Source organism: Canis lupus, chromosome 5, assembly GCF_048164855.1.
Source record: "Canis lupus baileyi chromosome 5, mCanLup2.hap1, whole genome shotgun sequence".
Taxonomy (NCBI): Eukaryota; Metazoa; Chordata; class Mammalia; order Carnivora; family Canidae; genus Canis; species Canis lupus.
Genome location: NC_132842.1, coordinates 35,953,260 through 35,974,896, shown reverse-complemented (window position 1 = coordinate 35,974,896; position 21,637 = coordinate 35,953,260). Strand labels below are relative to the sequence as shown.

The following is a 21,637-nucleotide window of genomic DNA, read 5'->3' as shown; positions in this document are numbered from 1 at the left end:
TTAAAAATATTTTATTTATGTATTTATGTATGTATGTGTTTGTTTATTTATTTATTTATTTATTTATTTATTTATTAATTGAGAGTGAGCAGGGGGAGGGGCAAAGGGAGAGAGAGAGAGAGAATCTCGAGCAGACTCTGCACTGAGCCCAAATGTGGGGCTCGATCTTATGACCCTGAGATCATGACCCAACTGAAATCAAGAGTTGTATGCTCAACCAACTGAGCTACTCAGGTACCCTGCTGTGTGATTTTTTATAGAGCTCTGTATGCTCTTCCTATGTAAAGTAGTCCAATTGAAGGCTGAGATGTCCTTTGTACCTGTTGTTAAGGTTAGGTCACAGAGCAAGCAGACACTAAATAAGTCTCCTGTTGAAATGCCGTCAGGGACTTCTTGAGATGCTTCACAGAACTTTTACATTTCCTAGAGCATGCTACAGAAAGCACCACTAGCACTGCCCTTACACCAAAAATGCCCATCTTCAAAGTCCCTGTTAGAACACAAATATATTCAGGAGGCAGCCTATCCCCTTATCTCACCAGAATGTCAGTGCATCCTATGGCAGGTGCCAAATGACTAGCCTTGTATCAGTGCATTAAGAAAGGGCAACATTTATTTTAAAGATTCTTTTTTTTTAAATTTAAGATTTTATCTATTCCTTTTTTTATTTTTTTTAATTTTTATTTATTTATGATAGTCACAGAGAGAGAAGGAGAGAGAGGCAGAGACATAGGCAGAGGGAGAAGCAGGCTCCATGCACCAGGAGCCCGATGTGGGATTCGATCCCGGGTCTCCAGGATCACGCCCTGGGCCAAAGGCAGGCGCCAAACCGCTGCGCCACCCAGGGATCCCGATTTTATCTATTTCTTAGAAAGAGAGCAAGGAAGGGAGAAAGAATCCCAAGCAGACTGTGCTGGTATACAGAGCCAGACATGGGACTCGATCTCACCACCCCAAGATCATGAACCTAGCCAAAATCAAGAGTCAGATTCTCAACCGACTGAGCCACCCAGGCACCCCAAAGAGTCATTCTTTATTAAAAGAATTATTGTGAGGGAGTGGCGCCTGGGTGGCTGGCTGGGTTGAGTGTCTTACTCTTCATTTCAACTTGGGTCATGGTCTTGGGGTAGGGAGATTGAGCTCCTCATCTGGCTCCATGCTCAGCAAGAAGTTTTCTTGAGATTCTCTGACTCTCCCTCTGCCCCTCACCCTGCTTGTGTGCTGTCTCTCTAAAATAAATAAATAAATGTTCAAAAAAAGAAAAGAAAAGAGGGATCCCTGGGTGGCGCAGCAGTTTGGCGCCTGCCTTTGGCCCAGGGCACGATCCTGGAGACCCAGGATCGAATCCCACATCAGGCTCCCGGTGCATGGAGCCTGCTTCTCCCTCTGCCTATGTCTCTGCCTCTCTCTCTCTCTCTGTGACTATCATAAATAAATAAAAAAAATTAAAAAAAAATAAAAAAAAAAAGAAAAGAAAAGAAAATTATTGTGGGCACGAGGGAAGAAAGGCACCAAAATGTATCAGGTACTTAATAAGTATCAGATTTTTTCCTCATGCTTCCTGCTCAAGTAGATGTTATTTTTTCTTTCACAGATGAGGAAACATGCTCAGAGGATTTATTGACTTTCTGGTCAAAAAGCTAGTAAGTCTTGATCAGAATTGATCTGAATTGGGGTTTTCCTAACTCCAGAGTGCTTTCTACTATGTGATGCTGCCTCCCAATGTGCTCTGAATGCATTGATATTCTCAAGATAGAAACATAGAAGGCTTCAGGGCACTGATTTCCCTAGACTGGCTTTGTGACACTAAGGAGTTTCAGGAGAATTTTCGTCATTGCTCTGTTTTGCTCTGTCCAAGAAAAAAGAAGTAGAGGCTGTCCATTAGAAAGCAGACTTTCCAGCAGGTGAAAGAAAGCTAGCAGAAGAGCTGGATGGGCTAACAAAAATAATAACTTTAGAGTTGAGAGAAACGGGGTGATTTAATTTAGTCACATTCTCTGGTCATTATGCTAATTAGAAGAGATAAAAAGGGAAAACAGAAAGAGAAGGCAAATGAAAGGAGAGGTATCTTTCCTATCCTTTCCTATCCTTTTCCCATAATAATTATGGGGATAACCAAGAAAAGTTAAACTAGTTGCTATTTATAGTCCCATTGAGGCAAAAATCAAAATTGAAATTTCTTTGCTGGGCATCCCTGGTGGCTCAGCAGTTTAGCGCCTCCTTCAGCCTTGGGTGTGATCCTGGAGATCTGGAATCGAGTCCCATGTATGGCTCTCTGTATGGAATCTGCTTCTCCCTCTGGCTGTGTCTCTGCCTCTCTTTCTGTGTGTGTCTGTCATGAAAGAATAAATAAAATCTTAAGAAAAAAAAAAGAAATTTCTTTGCTGTGCCCTCTTTATGACTTGTCTTTTGAGGAAAAATCTATTTGACTGTATTTGTTTCTCCACCCAAAAAATAATAGAAAAAACTTTGTGATTCTAATAACTACTTTTATCCCTGTCCTAGCAGATAGCCAGCCCCTGGATTATATTTCTTCTTAATCCACGGTATCATATAGATGAACATATATATTATAATGAAAAGCTAAGGTAAAGCTTCACTTATTTGGACTCTAGTAGTTCAAATTTATTTATTTATTTATTTATTTATTTATTTATTTATTTATTTATAGATTTTATTTATTCATGAGAGACACAGAGAGAGAGGCAGCAGCATAGGCAGAGAGAAAAGCAGGCGCCCTCTGGGGAGTCTGATGGGGGACTCGATCCCAGGACCCCGGGATCATGACCTGAGCCAAAGCAGATGCTCAACCACTGAGCCACCCACATGCCTCCAAATTTAAAATAAAAAATCACTGTCATAGGTTGTGCTGAAATTTACATCACTGGGAATATGGATTCTAAAAAAAGACAATGAAGTCATTGAACAAACAAATAGAGATATTCAGCTCATGTAAGGGGATTATTACCTGTAAGCAATTTAACACGTATTTCATATTTATTACTTCAGTCTGAATTCAGAACAAAAAAGTTGACTTTATTCAGTAAATAAACTCTTGTTTACATTATATTAAATAACAATTGAAAAAATCCCTAAGGGAATACTATACAGCCTTCAAGCAGTTTTTTTGAAATACTGAAAGTAACAGGCTGAAAAGTAATTTCTGGAAGGAAGGATTTTGCCAAAATGACGCAGAGAATTAGGGTCTAGAAAATATTCCTGGAATTGACACGTAAGAAGTTTTTTGGTGACATCCAGAGGTTAGTTTTGGTAGTGTGGTATGAATGGAAGCAAAATTTCAGAGATTTAAAGATGAGGAAGTAGTAAGGAAATGAGGCTTCCAGAGAATATTTATTCCAAATATCTGTCAGAGAAATAAGGAGAAAACATATAGGAACAATAGGGGAAATGCAGTAGGTGCCAGCAAAAATTTTTGCTAAACAATGAGAGACTTCTGCATGACTGAATGCAGTGGAAGATGACCACGTTGGAAAGGGATGGGAAGGAATAGTATTAAAAGGCTGGGTAGAAAAAGAAAAAAATTAATAAATCAGGTTTTGCAAGATAAAAACAAATTCTGCTCTTTGAAAGACAAGCGGAGAGAAGGAAAAGACAAGCTGCCCACTGGGAAGAACCACTTTAAAAGCACATATCTGAGGGATGCCTGGGGGGGCACAGTCAGTTAAACAACCAACTCTTCCTCTCCATTTCGGCCATGATCTCAGAGTTGTGAGATTGAGACCCAAGTTGTGCTCTTGCTCAGCACAGAGTCCGCTTAAGAGTCTCTCTCCTTCTCCCTGTCTCCCTCCTCTCTCTCCCTAAAATAAATAAATAAATCTTAAAAACAAACAAACCCTATCTGATAAAGGATTGGTAACCGGAATATGTTAAGATTCCCTAAACTCAATAATACGCAAACAATTCAGGAAAGAAAAAATAGGCAAAACATCTGAACGGACACTTTATAAAAGAAAACAGATGACACTTAAGTACACAAAAAGATGCATAACCATTTTAGTCATTGGGAAAGTGCAAGTTAAAATTACAATGACATACCCCTGCACACCTAGTAGAATGGCTTAAATTAATACAGCAGTAATTATAGCAACTGATAATGTCAAACGCTGGTGAGGATACAGAACAACTGGTATTCTTATATGTTGCTAGTGGGAATGCAGTGTGCTACAGCCACTTTGGGGAACAGTTTGGCAGTTTCCTTTAAAGTTAAACTTGCATTCGCTGTATGATGGAAAAATCTTACTCCTAGGTATTTACCCAAGAGAAATGAAGACCTGGAAAGTAATATTTGTAGCAGCTTTGTCCACATTTTCCACAAACTGGAAACAAATCACAGTACACCTATACAGTGGAATGTTCTGCAGTAAAAAGAATCAAACTACTGATACATGAAACAAGGTAAATCACTCTGAAAAGCATTATGTTCTGTGAAAGGAGCCAAATTCAAAAGACTACATACTATATGATTCTATTTATGTGATATTTGGAAAAGGAAAAACTATAGAGACAGAAATCTAATCAGCAGTTGCCAGAGGAACTTTGTAGGGTGATAGAAATACTGTACCTCTTGATTGTTGTAACGACTGTATGCTGTATAAGTTTGTCCATATTCATACACATTAAAAGGGTGAATTTCACTATATATAAATTATACCTCTATCAACTTAAAAAGTCTTTTTAAGGCTGGATAGAGAATATTTCCTTGACAAGAGTAGGACACTTGAGCATGTAGATTTTTTCTTGCTTTAAAGTTTTGCATACATACAGGGTTCCTCTACCAAGGAGTCTCCTTTTACCTTATTTCCCAAATAACTCCTTATTCTCCTTGGGATTTCAGGAAAGCATGACCTCCCCCTGGAATGCTTTCCCTGAATTCGCAAACTAGGTTAATTTTTTCTACTATGTGTTCCGAATAGCACCCTTATCTAATCTCTCTGGCTGGGTGGGTCACACTCTATTGTAACTGCTTATTGAATTGTCTTTTTCCCCCTCTATGCTGTAAGCTTCATGAGGGAAGAGCATCCTTCTTACTTAACTATTGTATCCTTACATTTAGCACAGAGCCAGGAAGAATATTTGTTGAATGAATGGGGACAAAGCAGAAGGTTTGAAATGGTTTGATGTGAAATTGAATATTAAATTGATAAGGGGTGATGGGGCACCTGGGTGGCTCAGTGGTTGAGTGTCTGCCTTCACACAGGGCATGATCCCGGGGTCCTGGGATCGAGTCTCGCATTGGGATCCCAGCAGGGACCCTGCTTCTCCCTCTGCCTGTGTCTCTGCCTCTCTCTGTCTCTCATGAATAAAAATAAAATCTTAAAAAAATTGATAAGGGATGAAAAAATGTGTAAGTTATCCCCCCAACTGCATCTCTGGTCCTGACCTTTAGCCTAATGTTCCACCAGCATAATGCTGATTGTCCTTGTGATATTTTCACATGGATGTCCTGCTGTTACTCTAGCCTTAATATTTCTAAGCAGAAGTAATTTTCCCCTTCCTCAATTTGATTCAAATGGAATTCTTTCCCTAATTATTCTATTTCTGAAAGTAGTATCTCTATTTTTATAGACTTTCAAAGGAGAATGTTAGAATTGCATTAAGTTGTCCTTCTATTTGCTATCTTATCTAATTTGATATAAAAATGTGTAATTCCTTCTTTTATTATTTTCAGTTTTTAAAGATTTTATTTATTTATTCATGAGAGACACAGGCAGAGGGAGAATCAGGCTCCCCATGAGGAACCCGATATGGGTCTTCATCCCAAGACCTCAGGATCATACCCTGAGCTGAAGGTTCAACTACCGAGCCACCCAGGCACCCCTAATTCCTTATTTTAAAATATTTTTCATTCTCGTTGGCTTTTCATTTCCAGTGATGTTCTTATAGAGCCCTGTCTGGGCAGAGAGGCAGGCACCAAACAAGGAAACACACATTCAAATATGGAATTATGACTTATGGTAAGTACATGGAGGAACAAACAGAGTGCTTTTATAGAATTTTGGGATGGGAAGGACCTAATCTCCCACAAAGGGAAACTCTTGTCAGAAGATCATTTAAGATCATTACGCTTAGGCAAACAAGGAGAGAATGGGAAGAATAGAAATAACACTATACTGAATTGAAAGAGAATAATGTGCATAGAATTTGAGGTGGGAAAGAAATTGGTGTTCAGTTATAACCTGTTCCCAGAGCTGAAAGAAGACGATTGCTGGAAGGCAGTGAGCAGTGGGGAAGAGTGGCATGGCGGACGCTTGAAAAGCACTTGGGGACCAGAGCATGCTGACTATCATAGACTATGATACAGGACTTGTATGCTATCCTTTCTACTGTGAAGCTACCGAAAGATTTTAATCAAGGGAATAACATAATCCAAAAAGTAATGCTAAGCAAGGAAATCATTAAACACAGCAGCATCTCTTAATATGCATTGATTGTAAACAAGATTAACAGTGATATTAAAACCTAACTTCAGAAGATATGGAAACGAAAATACTAGATAACAGCAATGAACAAGATGAGCGGTAGGATGATTGGCTATAAAGCTTTCTAAGGCTCTTTTCTTTTTAAATTTTATGTATTTATTCATGAGAGACACACAGAGAAAGGCAGAGACATAGGCAGAGGGAGAAGCAGGCTCCCTGCGAGGAGCCCAATGTGTGACTGGATCCCAGGACCCCAGGATCATGCCCTGGGCCAAAGGCAGATGCTCAACCACTGAGCCATTCAGGTGCCTCTATTTTTAAAGATCTTATTTATTTATTTGAGAGAGAGAGAGAGAGAGAGAGAGAGAGAAGCAGACTCCCTACTGATTGGAAAGCCCCATGCAGGGCTTGATCCCAGAACCCTGAGATCATGACCTGAACCGAAGGCAGATGCTTAACCACTGAGCCACCCAGGCGCTCCAGCTGAGGCTCTTGGTTGTTCAAGGAAGAGTATAGATAAATTAACTTTAGACCTTCTAATAAACATGTTAAAAATGTAAGGAGAATTACCAAAAGGATAAAAATATAATATGAAGACTCTAAACCAATGAGGGTGAAGAAAAAGAATAGAGAAAACCAGATCAACCTGATGGAAGGAATACAAGGAGGGGGAAAAAAGAAGCCGAGAAATAGCACTGTCAATTAAAAAAAGTATCAGAATTGTTGTAATAACTCATGTCAGTAATTTCAATATATAAATAGATGAAAGTTGTCACTTAAAAATCAGAACTGCTCCTACTAGATAATAGTACAAAAATGTAGCTATATGCTGTTTACCACAGACACAGCTAGAACATAAACCAATGAATGGGAAAATATTACCTCAAAAGATGTTAGTATGGTAATATGAATGCCAGACAAAATAGCCTTTAAAGTGAAAAGTATTGCTCAGAATAAATATTTTCTAAAAATAAAAGGAATAATAAAACAATGAAAGACTAATTCACCAAGGAGCTATAGCAATTCTGAATCTGTATGTAACTCATAATATAAGGCAAAAATGTCATTGACAGCATTGCAAGAAATCAACAACTCTTCAACTACATGGGAGTTATTTTTTTAACCCCGTTTCCTACAGAAACAGAAAAACTGATGAAATACTAATAAGAATAAAGGAGATATGAACAACACAATTAATAAGCTTGATTTAATGGAGATAGCTAGAATACTTCACCGAAAAGACAGTACATGTATTTCTTAAGTATTTATAGAGTACTTATAAAATTTATAGAGTGCTTATGAAATTTTACTGCAAAGCCAGTCTCAAGAAGTAACAAAAGGGTTGATATCATACAGACTACTTTGTTTTTTTTTACTGTAATAGAACAAAACTAGAGATCAACAGCACAAAGCTCCATGCCACAATAGAAGGACTTTAGTTTCTGCCTTCAGCAGTTAGTTGGATGGTAGTGCTGTAGTGTCATTCGCTGAGATAGGAAGGTCTGAAGGAGGAAAAAGTTTCTAAGCTGGATGAAAATGAAGTTGGAGCAACGATGAGTAAGTTCAGGGATGTCTGGCCAACCTGATGAGCTATTGGGACAGATGTACCTCAACTGATTCACCAACCATAGATGTAATGTGTCTGCGGTGACCACACTTTTTTTCAAAGAGCCCTCTTTCTATTTTGGGATTTTGTAAATTGGAGTTTGAAAATCATCTATTTACATTAATATTACCAATTAGTTGGTTATGCTGCCACCTTGTGGTTAAATTTAGGATAGCAGCAGATGTCTTCTCATTAGATGAACTCCTGTACACTTGCTTTAAATCAAAGAAAGTAAAGATTGGAAAACCATAGGTGTCATTGTTCAGAATACCGTCAAAGCTTAATACACAAAAGTATACAAATATCCAATATCTATTGAATGCTTACTATGTGCTAGGCACAATTGTAAGTTCTTTACATGCACGACCCATTTAGTAGGACAACCCTGTAAAGACTGTTATGCCTACTTGAAGAGGTTGGAGCATAGAAAAATAAGTAATTGACTTAAGCTGACATAGACACTAAATAATAGAGTTGAGATTTCAAAATATATGGTAAAATTCTGCAACTCTTAAGCTTAAGTACAGTAAATATTGTTTAAATCAGGAAAAATTTTTTAAATAATCTAAATATTTAACAATAAGGAAATGGCCCACAAACTCTAGAGTGTAGTATGATAGAATGTTCACAGAGATTTTTAAAAAATATTTTATTTATTCATTCATGAGAGACACACAGAGAGAGGCAGAATCACAGGCAGAGGGAGAAGCAGGCTCCACGCAGGGAGCCCCACGTGGGACTCAATCCTGGGACTCCAGGATGACGCCCTGGACTGAAGATGGCGCTAAACTGCTGAGCCACAGGGGCAGCCCTCTTCACAGACATTTTAAGTGATATTCAGAGACTATGTAAGAACATGGGAGAAATCCCTGGATGGCTCAGCGGTTTAGACCTGCCTTTGGCCCAGGGCGCGATCCGGGACCGAGTCCCGCGTCAGGCTCCCGGCATGAAGCCTGCTTCTCCCTCTGCCTGTGTCTCTGCCTCTATCATGAATAAATAAATAAAATCTTAAAAAAAAAAAAAAAAAGGGAAACTATAATATGAAATACCCAGCCAATGTTATTCACACCATATTAGTTATAATCAATATGTGACACTCTAGCATGTTTTTTAATTTTTTAAGTTTTAAAAATTTACTTGGAAATAACTTCAAAATTACAGGGAGTAGCAAAAATAAATGTAGTACAAGGAACACTTGTATACCCTTCACAAAGATCTGCCTACTGTTATCATTCAATCCTATTTGCTTTATCATTCATTCATTCTCTCTCTCTCTCTCTCTCTCTCTCTCTCTCTCTCTGTCTCACCACACACACACATACACACACACACACAGTTTTTTTTTCTGAATCATTTGAGGGGTAAGTTATATACATTATAGTTTTTTGCCCCTAAATACTTCATTATGGATTTTTGAAGAACAGGCTTTGCTAAACAGTTGTTAACTTCATAAAGTCGCATGGGTATAGTACTTTTATCCAATTTATTGCCCATATTCCACATTTTTTTACTTGATCTAGTAATGTGCCTCATAGGTTATTCCCCTTCTAGAACAGGTTCAATTTTAGGGTCAGGTAGAGCATTTTTTAGTTGTCATATCTCCTAAATATGGAAGATTTCCCAGCCTTTGTCTTTTTTTTTTTGACATTGACATTTTTGAAGTTTGTAATATGTCTGCACCTCCCACCTTTTTAGAAAATAGAACACTTTGTTTATATTGATTATTAAGGAAACTACTTCTAGCAGGAATACTGCATAGATGCTGTTGTAGACTTCGCATGGTATTACATCTGGATGTATGTGGTGTTCATCTGTTCCTCGTAGGAGATATTAATTTTGATCACCCAGTCAAGGTGGTGCTTGACTTCCCCACTATATGATTAACTTTTCTTTTTCTTTCTTACAACTACTAAAAAGTTGGGGAAAGGTGGGTGAGATGGTTTAAGACATGCAAATATCCTATTCTTCATTCTTCACCAAAATTTCCTCTAGATTTAGCATCTTTTTTGTTTTTTTAAGGATTTATCCATTCACCCCAGGGAGAGAGAGACAGAGACAGAGTATGAATTGGGGGAGGGGCAAAGAGAGAGGGAGAGAAATCACCAAGCACACTCCCTGCTGAGTGAGGAGCTGGACATGGGGCTCCATCCAGGACCCTGAGATCATGACCTGAGCCCGAAATCAAGAGTCCATCACTCTTCTGACTGAGCCACCCAGGTACCTTTAGATGTAGCTTCTTTGATGGTTCTTCCTTTATCCAATATTTATTATGAAGTTTACAAAATGATGATTTTCCAATTTGCTCCCTGTCCACATATATCAGTTATCCCCCACAAGGCTTCTTTATGATTTTCATGAGCCCTATACTCTTTGTCTTCATGGGCCCCTTTCTCCATAAACATTTTTTTAAATTATATTTTATGACTGTGTTTGTATAAAGATGAAAATGATCCAGGCTGGATTAATTGTTACTACATTTAGTTTTCTTTTGATTTTGTTTGTTTGTTCATTTTGTTTTAAGTAGGCTCCACGCCCAGCACGCACCCCAAAGTAGGGCTTGAACTCATGACTCTGAGATCAGGACCTGAGTTGATATCAAGAGTTGGACGCTAAACCAACTGAGCCACCCATTCACCCCAGTCTTCTGATTCCTTTTAAAAGAAATAAAAATCAAAACACTTTCATGGGCCTTTAAAAGTATCTCAGTCTTTGGGGCACCTGGCTGGTCTAGTCAGTACAGCATGCAACTCTTGATCTCTGAGTTTTGAGTTCAAACCCCATGTTGGGCCTGGAGCCAACTTAAAAAAAAAGTATCATGGGCTTTAGACACTGTGCATAATGGATAAGTTGGTTCTGGGCTCTCAGCATTCTGTTCTGAGTAAAAGACCTCCTTTCTCCTTCATTTATCTATTTATCATCTATCTCTTAGTGATATAGGTGTAGGCTCCTAGATTGCTATTTTTAAAAAGTTTCTAATTCATTTTTACTTAGTTTGGTGCTTAAATTGTCCCAGATTTGGCCACTGGTAGCTTCTTCAAATTAGTCCCCAAGTCCTTGCAACACATTCCCATAATCTCTTAGCACTTATTTTCTGGCATAATAAGATGTTCTGGGTTCCAATTGTACCTATCTTACCCAGCCCCAGAATTGGCCATTTTTTTAAGGAGTCCAGGTTCTCTTGAGTGGAGAATGGTATTGGAAACCAAGATCTGGGCACTAGGCATGCTCATTGCTATTGGGTTGTATTTGTTTTTTGAAACTTTGAATAGCCAGATCAGGGAGATACAGGCATGTAAATATACATGGGCACATACATAAACACATATATACACACACATATTCACATTTTAGAAATCATGAGTTCACATTAGTTTCCTTAAGTCCAGCCCATCTCCACAGGATTCTTTCTTGTCTTCCTCCATTCCATACTTCCATGCCCCTTCTACAGTGAGAAACTTGGCTCTCAAGAATAGCAACACATTTACTCATTTGCTCAATCCTAGGTTACGTCTAAAATAGTTTCAGAATGCTTTGCCCATAACAGGACAATGAACAGCCTTACTAAAGAGTTAAGGATTTGTTTGCACTTTTCTCTCTCCACCCTCTTCAAAACTGGGATATATTGTGTTCATAAGTTCCTTGGGTTAGTTCATTCTGCTCAATTTTTTTTCCCCATTCACTGTGGTTATAGTAGTCATTGAAATAAATTGCCTCCGTTTGTTTCATTAGTTTTGCCTTCCATTCTTATTGATTTGATTTTTGAATATGTTAATATTTGATATTAACATACTTTAAAAGTCAAAACTATACAAAAAGTTACACTCAGAGAAGGATGACTCCCTTCTGTGTCCCTTCCATTCATTCTCCCACCCTTACTCCCTCTGGGAAACACACCTCATTGATTTCTAGTTTATTCTGCCTTTGTTTCTCTTTGTAATGGTAATGTGTATTTTTTTTTAAGATTTTATTTATTTATTCATGAGAGACACAGGGAGAGAGAGAGACAGAGACACAGGCAAAGGGAGAAGCAGGCTCCACAAAGGGAGCCCGACGTGGGACTTGATCCCAGGTCCCCAGGATCAGGCCCTGGGCTGAAGGCGGCGCTAAACCGCTGAGCCCCCCCGGCTGCCCGATAATGTGTATTTTCTTATTGTTCCTTTCTCCTTATACAAAAGGTAGCATATTATATATGCTCTTTTGCTTTCTTGAAAAGATGTTATTTATTTGTTTGTTTATTTAAGGGGTGGGGGAGGAGAAGGCGGGAAGAGGAGCAGAGGGCAAGGGGCAAGTAGGCTACATACCCAGCACAGAGCCCAACACAGAGCTAGATCTCACAACCATGAGATGATGACTGAGCAGAAACAAGAGTCAGACACTTACCTACTGAGCCTCCCAGGCACCTCTGCATGTTGCTTTTTGCACTTAATATGTCCTGGAAATCGGGCAGCCCGGGTGGCTCAGCGGTTTAGAGCCGCCTTCAGCCCAGGGCGTGATCCTAGAGACCTGGGATCAAGTCCCAAGTCGGGCTCGCTGCATGGAGCCTACTTCTCCCTCTGCCTGTGTCTCTGCCCCACCCCCACCCCCGTGACTCTCACGAATAAATAAATAAAATCTTAAAAATATATGTCCTGGAAATCATTCTAGATCAGTTCATGGAGATCGTCCTCCTCCTCCTTCTTCAGAGTTGTATAATACTCCAAAGAATGGATGTACTATCATTTTGAAATAACCTTTTTCACTTAGATATTTAGGTAATTTCCAATATTTTGAAATTACAAATAATGCTGCAATGTTCATGTGTGTTTTTGTGTTCTTGTTCATGGATATTTTTATATTATTGGAGTTGTAATTCAGGATAAATTTCTACAAGTGGGATTGCTGTGTTAGAGGGGAATTTTGTATATGGTTTTGCCACATTCCCCCAGTAATCTATGAGAACCTCTGTTTTCCTATATCTTTACCAACAGAGTGTATTGTCAAACTTTTAATTTTTTGGGGGGGCGGGGTACCTGGGTGGCTCAGGGCATGATCCTGGCCTCCCCCATGGGGAGCCTGCTTCTCCCTCTGCTTATGTCTCTGCCTCCCTGTGTGTGTGTCTCTTATGAATAAATAAATTTTTAAAAATCTTTTAATATTTTGCCAATCTAGTGAGTGAGAAATACTTCAATATGCTTTCATAATTTACATATCTTTTATGTATGAAGTTGAACATCTTTTTATATATTTAAAAACCATTTTTGTGTGTTTCTTTGTGAATTTTCTGTTCATGCCTCATGCCTCTTTTTCTCCATTTTAAGGAGTTTTTTTAAAAAGACTTTATTTATTCATGAGAGACACACCGAGAGAGGCAGAGACATAGGCAGAGGGAGAAGCAGGCTCCATACAGGGAGCCTGATGTGGGACTCGATCCCGGGACTCTAGGATCATGCCCTGGGCCAAAGGCAGGCGCTCAACCACTGAGCCACCCAGGCTTCTCATTAAGGAGGTTTTTAAAAAGTAAATTTAAAATCTTGGCCCTCTATTGGTAATACGTACTGTGATTATTATATCCCATCTTGTTATTTGTCTTTTGACTTTGCTTACTATGTTTTGTTGTACAAAACATTGTTATGTTTATGTGGTCAAATTTATTAATGTTTTATTTTTCTTGCCTCTATATTTAAAATTATAGTTAGAAAGCCTTTCCCTATACAGAATTTAAAGAGGAGTTCACCCAAATTTTCTTCTAGAACATGTATAGTATTTATTTATTTACAGTTAAAGCTCTGATCCACTTAGTGTTTATTCTTGTACATGGTGTGAAGAATGGATTTAATTTTACTTTTTTTTTTCAAATGGCTCTCTCTTTAAAATATTTTATTTATTTGTTTTTTGTTTGTTCATCTGAGAGAGAGAGAATGCACAGGGGGAGGGTCAGAGGGAGAGGTAGAGAGAGAATCCCAAGTGGACTCCATGTTGAGCACCGAGACTGTCCAGGAGCTCAATCCCACGACTCCAAGATCATGATCCAAGCTGAAAGCAAGAGTCAGTTGCTTAACCAACTAAGCCACCCAGATGCCCCATCAAATGGGTCTCATATTAAAAAACAAGCCACTTAGAAGATAATTCTTTGAAATATGAGCAATTGATTTTTTCTTTTCTCTTTTTCTCTATTTTCCAAGTTTTCATTAATAAACTTTCTCTTTTTCTAACAGAGGAGGAAAAACTTCTGAAGAATAATACAAAATTGTAACAAAGACATTGGCATTTTGGAGGTCATGAGTCCCACTAACTTTGCTTTCATCCTCAGAACATGGATAGTGCCTACAGTTTTTATGGCATAGCTCAGGACTTCATTTACACTTTCTTGCCTTATTTCTATGTGGATTTCTTGAGGTCAAAACTATTGATTAAGGTAACAGTGGCTGTTTATCTCATAAGTGCACATATACTTGCTGGGCAAAATTCTCCAATTTTTACTCGACTGTATATGGTAATTACTTTTACATGCCTTTGGACATTTCTGTTTATCTAACAGTGCCAAGTAAATAGTGGTATACTTATTAATTGATTCAGATGTTCCAACTTGGACCAGAGACAGTGGCAGTAGATTTAATTTTATTTCTTTTTCTCCTTTGCCTATGCTCCAAACAATATTTTTCATATGTATATATTACAGCCTTAATAGAAAGATTGCAATTAATTAACAGACTTTCACAGATGAGAGAACACAGAGACTTAGAAAGTGGAGGACATAGTTTTCAATGTGTTTTTTTTTTATTCATTTGAGTTATTGAGTTATTTGTGTTATTTTATTTATTTTATCTTGCTCAAAATGAAATTTAGAAGTTTATTTATTACACTTTTCTTTATGCAAGAGTGGGTTCTATAAAAGTTTTGTGTAGGTAATTTTTTAGTTAACTGTATCATAATCTCAATGTTGGTCAATTGGTGATAGACAAGAACATGCATGTGTGTATTGGTATATAGAAGTTCAAATACATACACACAACCCATCACCAAGACTAACTGGACTGCTTGTTCCTCTTCTGCAAACCAAATTTAAATTTTATGTTTCGTTTATACTTTTCCTCCATGGCTTTTGCTGCTATTTATTCAAAGGTGATGGTATCCACAAAAAATTTTAGGGAGGAGGACACACAGTATGATTTATCCAGGGACTGGCACCCTTTTAGGAATGCCACTTTATGGTTGTCTTTGCCTGATATACTTTTCTCCTCATCCTCCTGGTAAGATCCTGTTTATCCTTTAGAAACTCTCTTCCTCATCATCATCTTTGTGTTTCTTTTTTTTAAAGATTTTTAAAAATTTATTCATTTATGAAAGACAGAGAGAGAGAGAGAGAGAGAAAGACAAAGGCAGAGGGAGAAGCAGGCTCAATGCCGGGAGCCCAATGTGGGACTTGATCTCGGGTCTCCAGGATCACGCCCTGGGCCAAAGGCAGGCACTAAACCACTAAGCCACCCCGGGATCCCTCTCCTTTGTGTTTCTTGAGAGAATTAATTCATCCTCTGTACTGATGCCTGGGAAATACTAACAATTTGAGTTTGATCAGAAGAGGAGAGCCAGAAAGGAGACTTTAAGTGAAATGGTGTGGATAGAAACCCAGTGGGAGTGGGTTGGGGTCATAGTAGATGAAAAGTGGAGACAGTTGGGGCACCTGGGTGGCTCAGTCCGTTAAGCATCCAACTTTTAATTTCTGCTCAGGTCTTGATCGTGAGGTTATGGGATCGAGCCCCACATCATGCTCTATGCTCAGCAGGGAATCTGCTTGAGATTTTCTCTCTCTTTCTCCCTCTGCACCTCCCCCTACTCTCTCTCAAATAAAGAAATAAGTCATTAAAAAAAGAAAAAAGAAAGTGGAGATACTTAATTCAGGAAGTTTTGCTATGAATGGAAACAAGAAAAGGAGACAATAGGTGAAGGGAATATGAAGTCAAAGAAGTTTTTTTTTCTTTTAATAGATGATATAAAGGTATGTTTGTCTACTGATGGGAATGAGTCAAAAGATGGGAAAAAGTTGATGATGAAGCACCAGAAAAAGATAACTGAGTGGTGCTTGAAAAAGCAAGAAAAGAGAGGATCTGGAACACAACTGGCAATGTTGGCTTTTTTTTTTTTTAATTTTATTTATTTATGATAGGCACACAGTGAGAGAGAGAGGCAGAGACACAGGCAGAGGGAGAAGCAAGCTTCATGCACCGGGAGCCTGACGTGGGATTCGATCCTGGGTCTCCAGGATCGCGCCCTGGGCCAAAGGCAGGCGCTAAACCGCTGCGCCACCCAGGGATCCCACAATGTTGGCTTTTGATAGGAACAGGAACAGTTGTTCCAATGTGAGAGAGGAAAGGCAGAGAGTGAGTCCAGGCACGGAAATGTTGGTGTGCTTCATAGTGGGAAGAAGGGGGAAGGCCAGTCAGTTTTCTTTCTTCAACCACAATGTAGTTGAGTTCATCAAAACAAACTATGTGCTTACCATTACCTGTAAGGTACACAAAGGAAGTAAACTACATAGTCTCTAGATAGTCTTGCCTAAGATACTGGTTTTTTTTTTTAAGATACTGTTTTAGTATCACTTGCCTTTTAACAAACTACTTCCAAATTTATGGGCTTAAAACAATTTATTATTTCTCACTATTCTGGAAATCGGGTGGTTCTTCTGTTTCATGTGGTTCGGCTGAGGTGCGGAGAATGGTGGAATGTCCCAGATGGCCTCACTCTCATGGCTGGCAGTTGGTGCTGGCTGCTAGTGGGAAGCTTAGCTGGGGCTGTCAGCCAGGGGCCCTGCTCTTCTGCATGTGGCTCTTTCCACACAGATGCTTGGGCTTCCTCACAGTATGGTGGCCTTAAGGGAAAAGGACATCTTACATGTCAAACTGCTTGGCTGTTTGGAAGGCATTCAATACTAGGGTAGTTTTCAGCTTTTGGGACCACATTTTAAAATTTACCCATAAAATCTATAGCTGGGAAGCCATATCCATAATTTGTCTTGTTAATTAAAACTGTCAGATAAGAATTCTTTTTTTAAAAAGATTTATTCATTTATTTTAGAGAGAGTGAGAGAAAGAGTGTATGGGTAGGGGGAGAGGCAGAGGGAGAGACTCTCCAAGCAGGATCTCCCAGGAGCATGGAGTGGATGCGAGGCTCCATCCCACTAACCATGAAGAGTCAGACGCTTAATGGACTGAGCCACCCAGGTGCCCCAAGTATTCTTTTTTTAAAATTTTTTAAAAAATATTTTATTTATTTATTCATGAGAGACACAGAGAGAGAGAGAGGTAGAGACACAGGCAGAGGGAGAAGCAGGTTCCATGCAGGGAGCCCGACGTGGGACTTGATCCCGGGACTCCAGGATCATGCCCTGGGCCGAAAGTAGGCACTAAACCACTGAGCCACCCAGGGATCCCCTGCCCCAAGTATTCTTAACAATAGCAACAACAGCTGTGATTTTTCTCAGACCCAGAAAATAAGCAAAGCTTTATTTTTCCTTTGGTGACTTGCATCTCTTTTTCCAGGTAGATAAGTGCCACCTCGGGGTGTCTGGGTGCCTCAGTCAGTTAAACATCTGCCTTCAGCTCAGGTCATGATCCAGGAGTCCTGGGATCAAACCCTGTGTAGAGGGATACCTGGGTGGCTCAGTGGTTTAGTGCTTGCCTTTGGCCCAGGGCGCGATCCTGGAGTCCCGGGATCGAGTCCCACATCAGGCTCCCTGCATGGAGCCTGCTTCACCCTCTGCCTGTGTCTCTGCCTCTCTCTCTCTCTCTCTCATGAATAAATAAAAAATTAAAAAAAAGAAAGACCTCTACATTTTTCCAAAAAAAAAAAAAAAACCCTGTGTAGAGCTCCCTGCTCTGCAGGGAGTCAGCTTCTCCCTCTGCCACTCCCCCTACTCATGGTCTATCTCTTGCTCTCTCTCTCTCTCATAAATAAATAAATAAATAAATAAATAAATAAATAAATAAATAAAATCTTTTTTTTAAAAAATGCCACCTGTCACCAAGACTCCTCCTCTTTTTCTGTGCACATGGCAGATTTATCCTGACTACAAAATTTTAAAGCCTTATTTTTCCCCCAATACCAGTTATGGCATTTTTTGGATGTTTTTGTCATATAAAAAAAATAAGGGGAACATTGAAAAAACGATCACCCACAGGGGAAATGAAGAGCTCTTGCTTCTGAACTCCATGGATATAAACACAGTCAATGTGAAATTATACTCAAAGCTTTGTGTTCCTGAGAGAATGGTGAAAAGGAGAGCTGAAAAAAAAAAAAAAAGAAAAAAGAAAAGGAGAGCTGAAAAAGTTGTATGTTCCTGAGTAAGAAACAGTGGAGTCAGGAAAATATAAAAGAGAGTTAACTGATTGGTTAAAAAAAAAGTCCTCCCTCTGCCTGCGTCTCTGCCTCTCTCTATGTCTATCATGAATAAATAAATAAAATCTTTAAAAAAATAGAAAATAAATTTTAAAAAATGTAGTTTCTAGGAAGAGCCACTTAGCCTCTAGAGTTTTCCATTTCAAAAACACCTGAATTGTAAGCTTTATAATTCATTTTAAAGGGCATTCTGTTTTTCCCTGGATGTATATCACAAAATTGCATACTAAAAAATACCTGAGGGGTGCCTAGGTATCTCAGTCAGTTAAGCATCTGCCTTCAGCTCAGGTCAAGGTCTCCGGGTCCTGGGATTGAGCCTCGAGCCTCGCATTGGGCTTCCTGCTCAGTGGGGAATTTGCTTCTCCCTCTCCCTCTGCTCCTCCCCTCGCTCTTGTGCTCTCTCACTCTCTCAAATGAATAAATAAAATATTTTTTAAAATACCTGAAATTGAATAGAAAGTTCCACTAAAAAAATGTCATTTTGGTCAGGAGGTGGTTGGTAGGGGAGACAGTCCGTGTGATACTGTAGACCTTGGAATATACCTGCATTGTTATGTTTACTAGAAATTATGGTTCTGACTTCGAAAACTTTATCTCTGCCACAGTTTCTGTATTGTATAACACTTTTCTACTTTATTTTTTAAAAAGAGGTTTTATTTATTTGCTCATGAGAGACACAGAGAGAGAGGCAGAGGCAGAGGCAGAGGGAGAAGCAGGCTCCCTGCGGGGAGACCAACTTGGGACTCCATCCCAGGACCCCAGGATCATGCCCTGAGCTGAAGGCAGATGCTCAACCACTGAACCACCCAAGTGCCCCACACTTTTCCTACTTTTGCCTGCAAAATCCCCTTTCCAGACCTTAGGATTTTCTTTCATATCTGAGGCCTCCTGCAGAGCATGTCTAATAAAACTTTCTAAAATGATGGAAATCTATATTTTCACTGTTTAATATAGTAACCTCTAGTCATATATATGGTGATTGAGCACTTGAAATGTGGCTAGTACAATGAGGAACAGAATTTAAAATTTCATTTAGTTTTAATTGCTTACAGTTAATTTTTGAATTGCAACATGTGGGTAATGGCTACCATATTGGACAGGACAGCCTGCTGTCTCACTTGTTGCTCACAAAATTCTGCTCACCTTTTTCTCTAGAATCTGAAAAAAAAACAACTGAGCTGCAATATCATGATTCAGTAATGGACATAGCCCTATCATAGCTTTTATTTGTAGTAATTTGATTAATGTCTCTATCCCTCATTGGATCACAAGCTTCTAGGGGCAAAGGCTAAGTTTGTTTTTTCTTACTTTTATGTTATGCTCAGCACCTAGTCCAGTAGCTGGAACACAATAGACGTTCAATAAATAAATCAGTACATGAATGAATTTAAAAATATCCATATACTTTTGGTATAAATGATGCCTCCACTATCTACTGTGTGTGTGTGTGTGTGAGAGAGAGACAGACAGACAGACAGAGAGACAGAGAGATAGAGAGAGGTTTCTAGAGAACGATCCAAAGATGCGGACAGGAAAGCAAGTCCAGGTTATTACAGAGCATTACAGTTGGCTACAGAGTACTTTGGAATCAGAAAATTGGCTTTATTAACAATAAGACTCTTCTTAAGCATTCACTATAGGCCAGACAATATCCAAAGTACTTTATGTGAAGTATCTTATATAATCCTCTTAAGATGACCCTCGGAATAAGTACTATTATTACCCCCATTCACAGATGGCTCAGAGGAAAAGAGGAGTCACTTACCAAGGTAAGTAGTAGAGGAAGCATTTAAATCCAAGCAATCTGACTTTGGAGCCTACCTTCTTCACCACAATGCTGTATTGCTTTCTGTTTGATTGTGTCCATATGGTGACAGAAGATTAGTGACCTCAAATGTCTGCATCAAGCTTTTGTCTACATTTAAGCCTCAGTAAGGCAGTGTCTCCTGGAGGTTTAGGCCTCTTTCCAGAGGTGCAGGGGGGAGGAGGTGGGAGCAGAAGAACTGAGAATGATAGGATATGAAAATCTGCATAGGATTTCTTTTCTAAGCAATCAAACAAATGTTTCTACTTTTAGGATTTTTTTTGCCTTATACATAATAAAGGGGAAATAAACTCCTTTCTTTAATAAAATGAAGGACAAAATAATCAACCCTCACTCCTCCAAATCTCTGTTCTAGTAAGAAAGGTCAATGAAAGCTTGAAACCTCGGAGTTACTTTAGCCTGATTGTCAATTCTAGTTTTATTTGGCTTTCTCTCCTCCCCTCCCCTCAACTCTATCACATACTTAGTGCTCCATACATAGTTGATATTTCTATTCAGTTGTTTAATTGTTTCATGTAAGTATATCTCCTCTTCTAGTGCTAATTATACTCAGTGTGCCACCATTTCCACATACCACCCCACCTCCCACCAGATTCACTCTCCACCCACCCAGTGCTGCTCTGAACCCTGGAGCACCAACCTCCGTGGGATATCACCTCTGGCTTCCATTGGGTTCAGCAGAATCTTGCATAGGGCTAGGAAGAAGAGGAAGAAAGATATTGGGGATTTCTTCTCTTCTTTCCCCCCTACTTTGGTGCCAGGTTCTTGTAGTGGCTGCCAACAACACCCCCCACATTGTTCTAGCACTCACTGGGATCCTATAACTGCTTCCTCACCTTGCCCCTGCATGTCCAGGGAAGGGAAGGTTTTAACAAACTCTTCCCAGTCCCTGGGTGCCTCTACTTACCTTTTGTTTCTTTTAGATCTGCCCACATCCTTGTAAATAGTCACTTTAGTGAAGTATTTTCAGTAAATTGTTTCAAGTACAATTTTATTTCCTTGTTGAGATCCTGCTTGATATATTTCCCCCCTGGTAGTCTTTCAAATTTCTTAAATGCATGGAAGTCCTGGACTTCCAAATAGGTATAAGATTAAATAGGCTTCAGGTAGACTGTCCCACAGATTGCATCATGAAATTTTATCACTTTTTCCAATACCATTTGGAGAGAGAGAGACTCTGAATATGACAGACATGCATACCCTGTTATATGTATCAGAGATAGCTTATCTAGTGTTTTCACAGCTCGAAATGACCTCAGGATTATTCATTGCCTTGGGATTGATCATCAAGCAACCTTGTGACTACTAGATGGGTTTCCTAGGTAGTTTGATCCAGAGAAAGGAGTACTTTGGAGCTTGGACACCAACATTTCAGACCCCGAAAAAAGTACAGTC

At 39.1% G+C, this 21,637-nt stretch overlaps 1 protein-coding gene across 5 annotated transcripts in view; it reads left to right on the top strand.

Moving 5' to 3' along the window:
- NRG2 (neuregulin 2) overlaps window positions 1-21,637 on the top strand; it is a 243,681-nt gene that overhangs the window by 31,676 nt on the left and 190,368 nt on the right. The window lies entirely within an intron of this gene.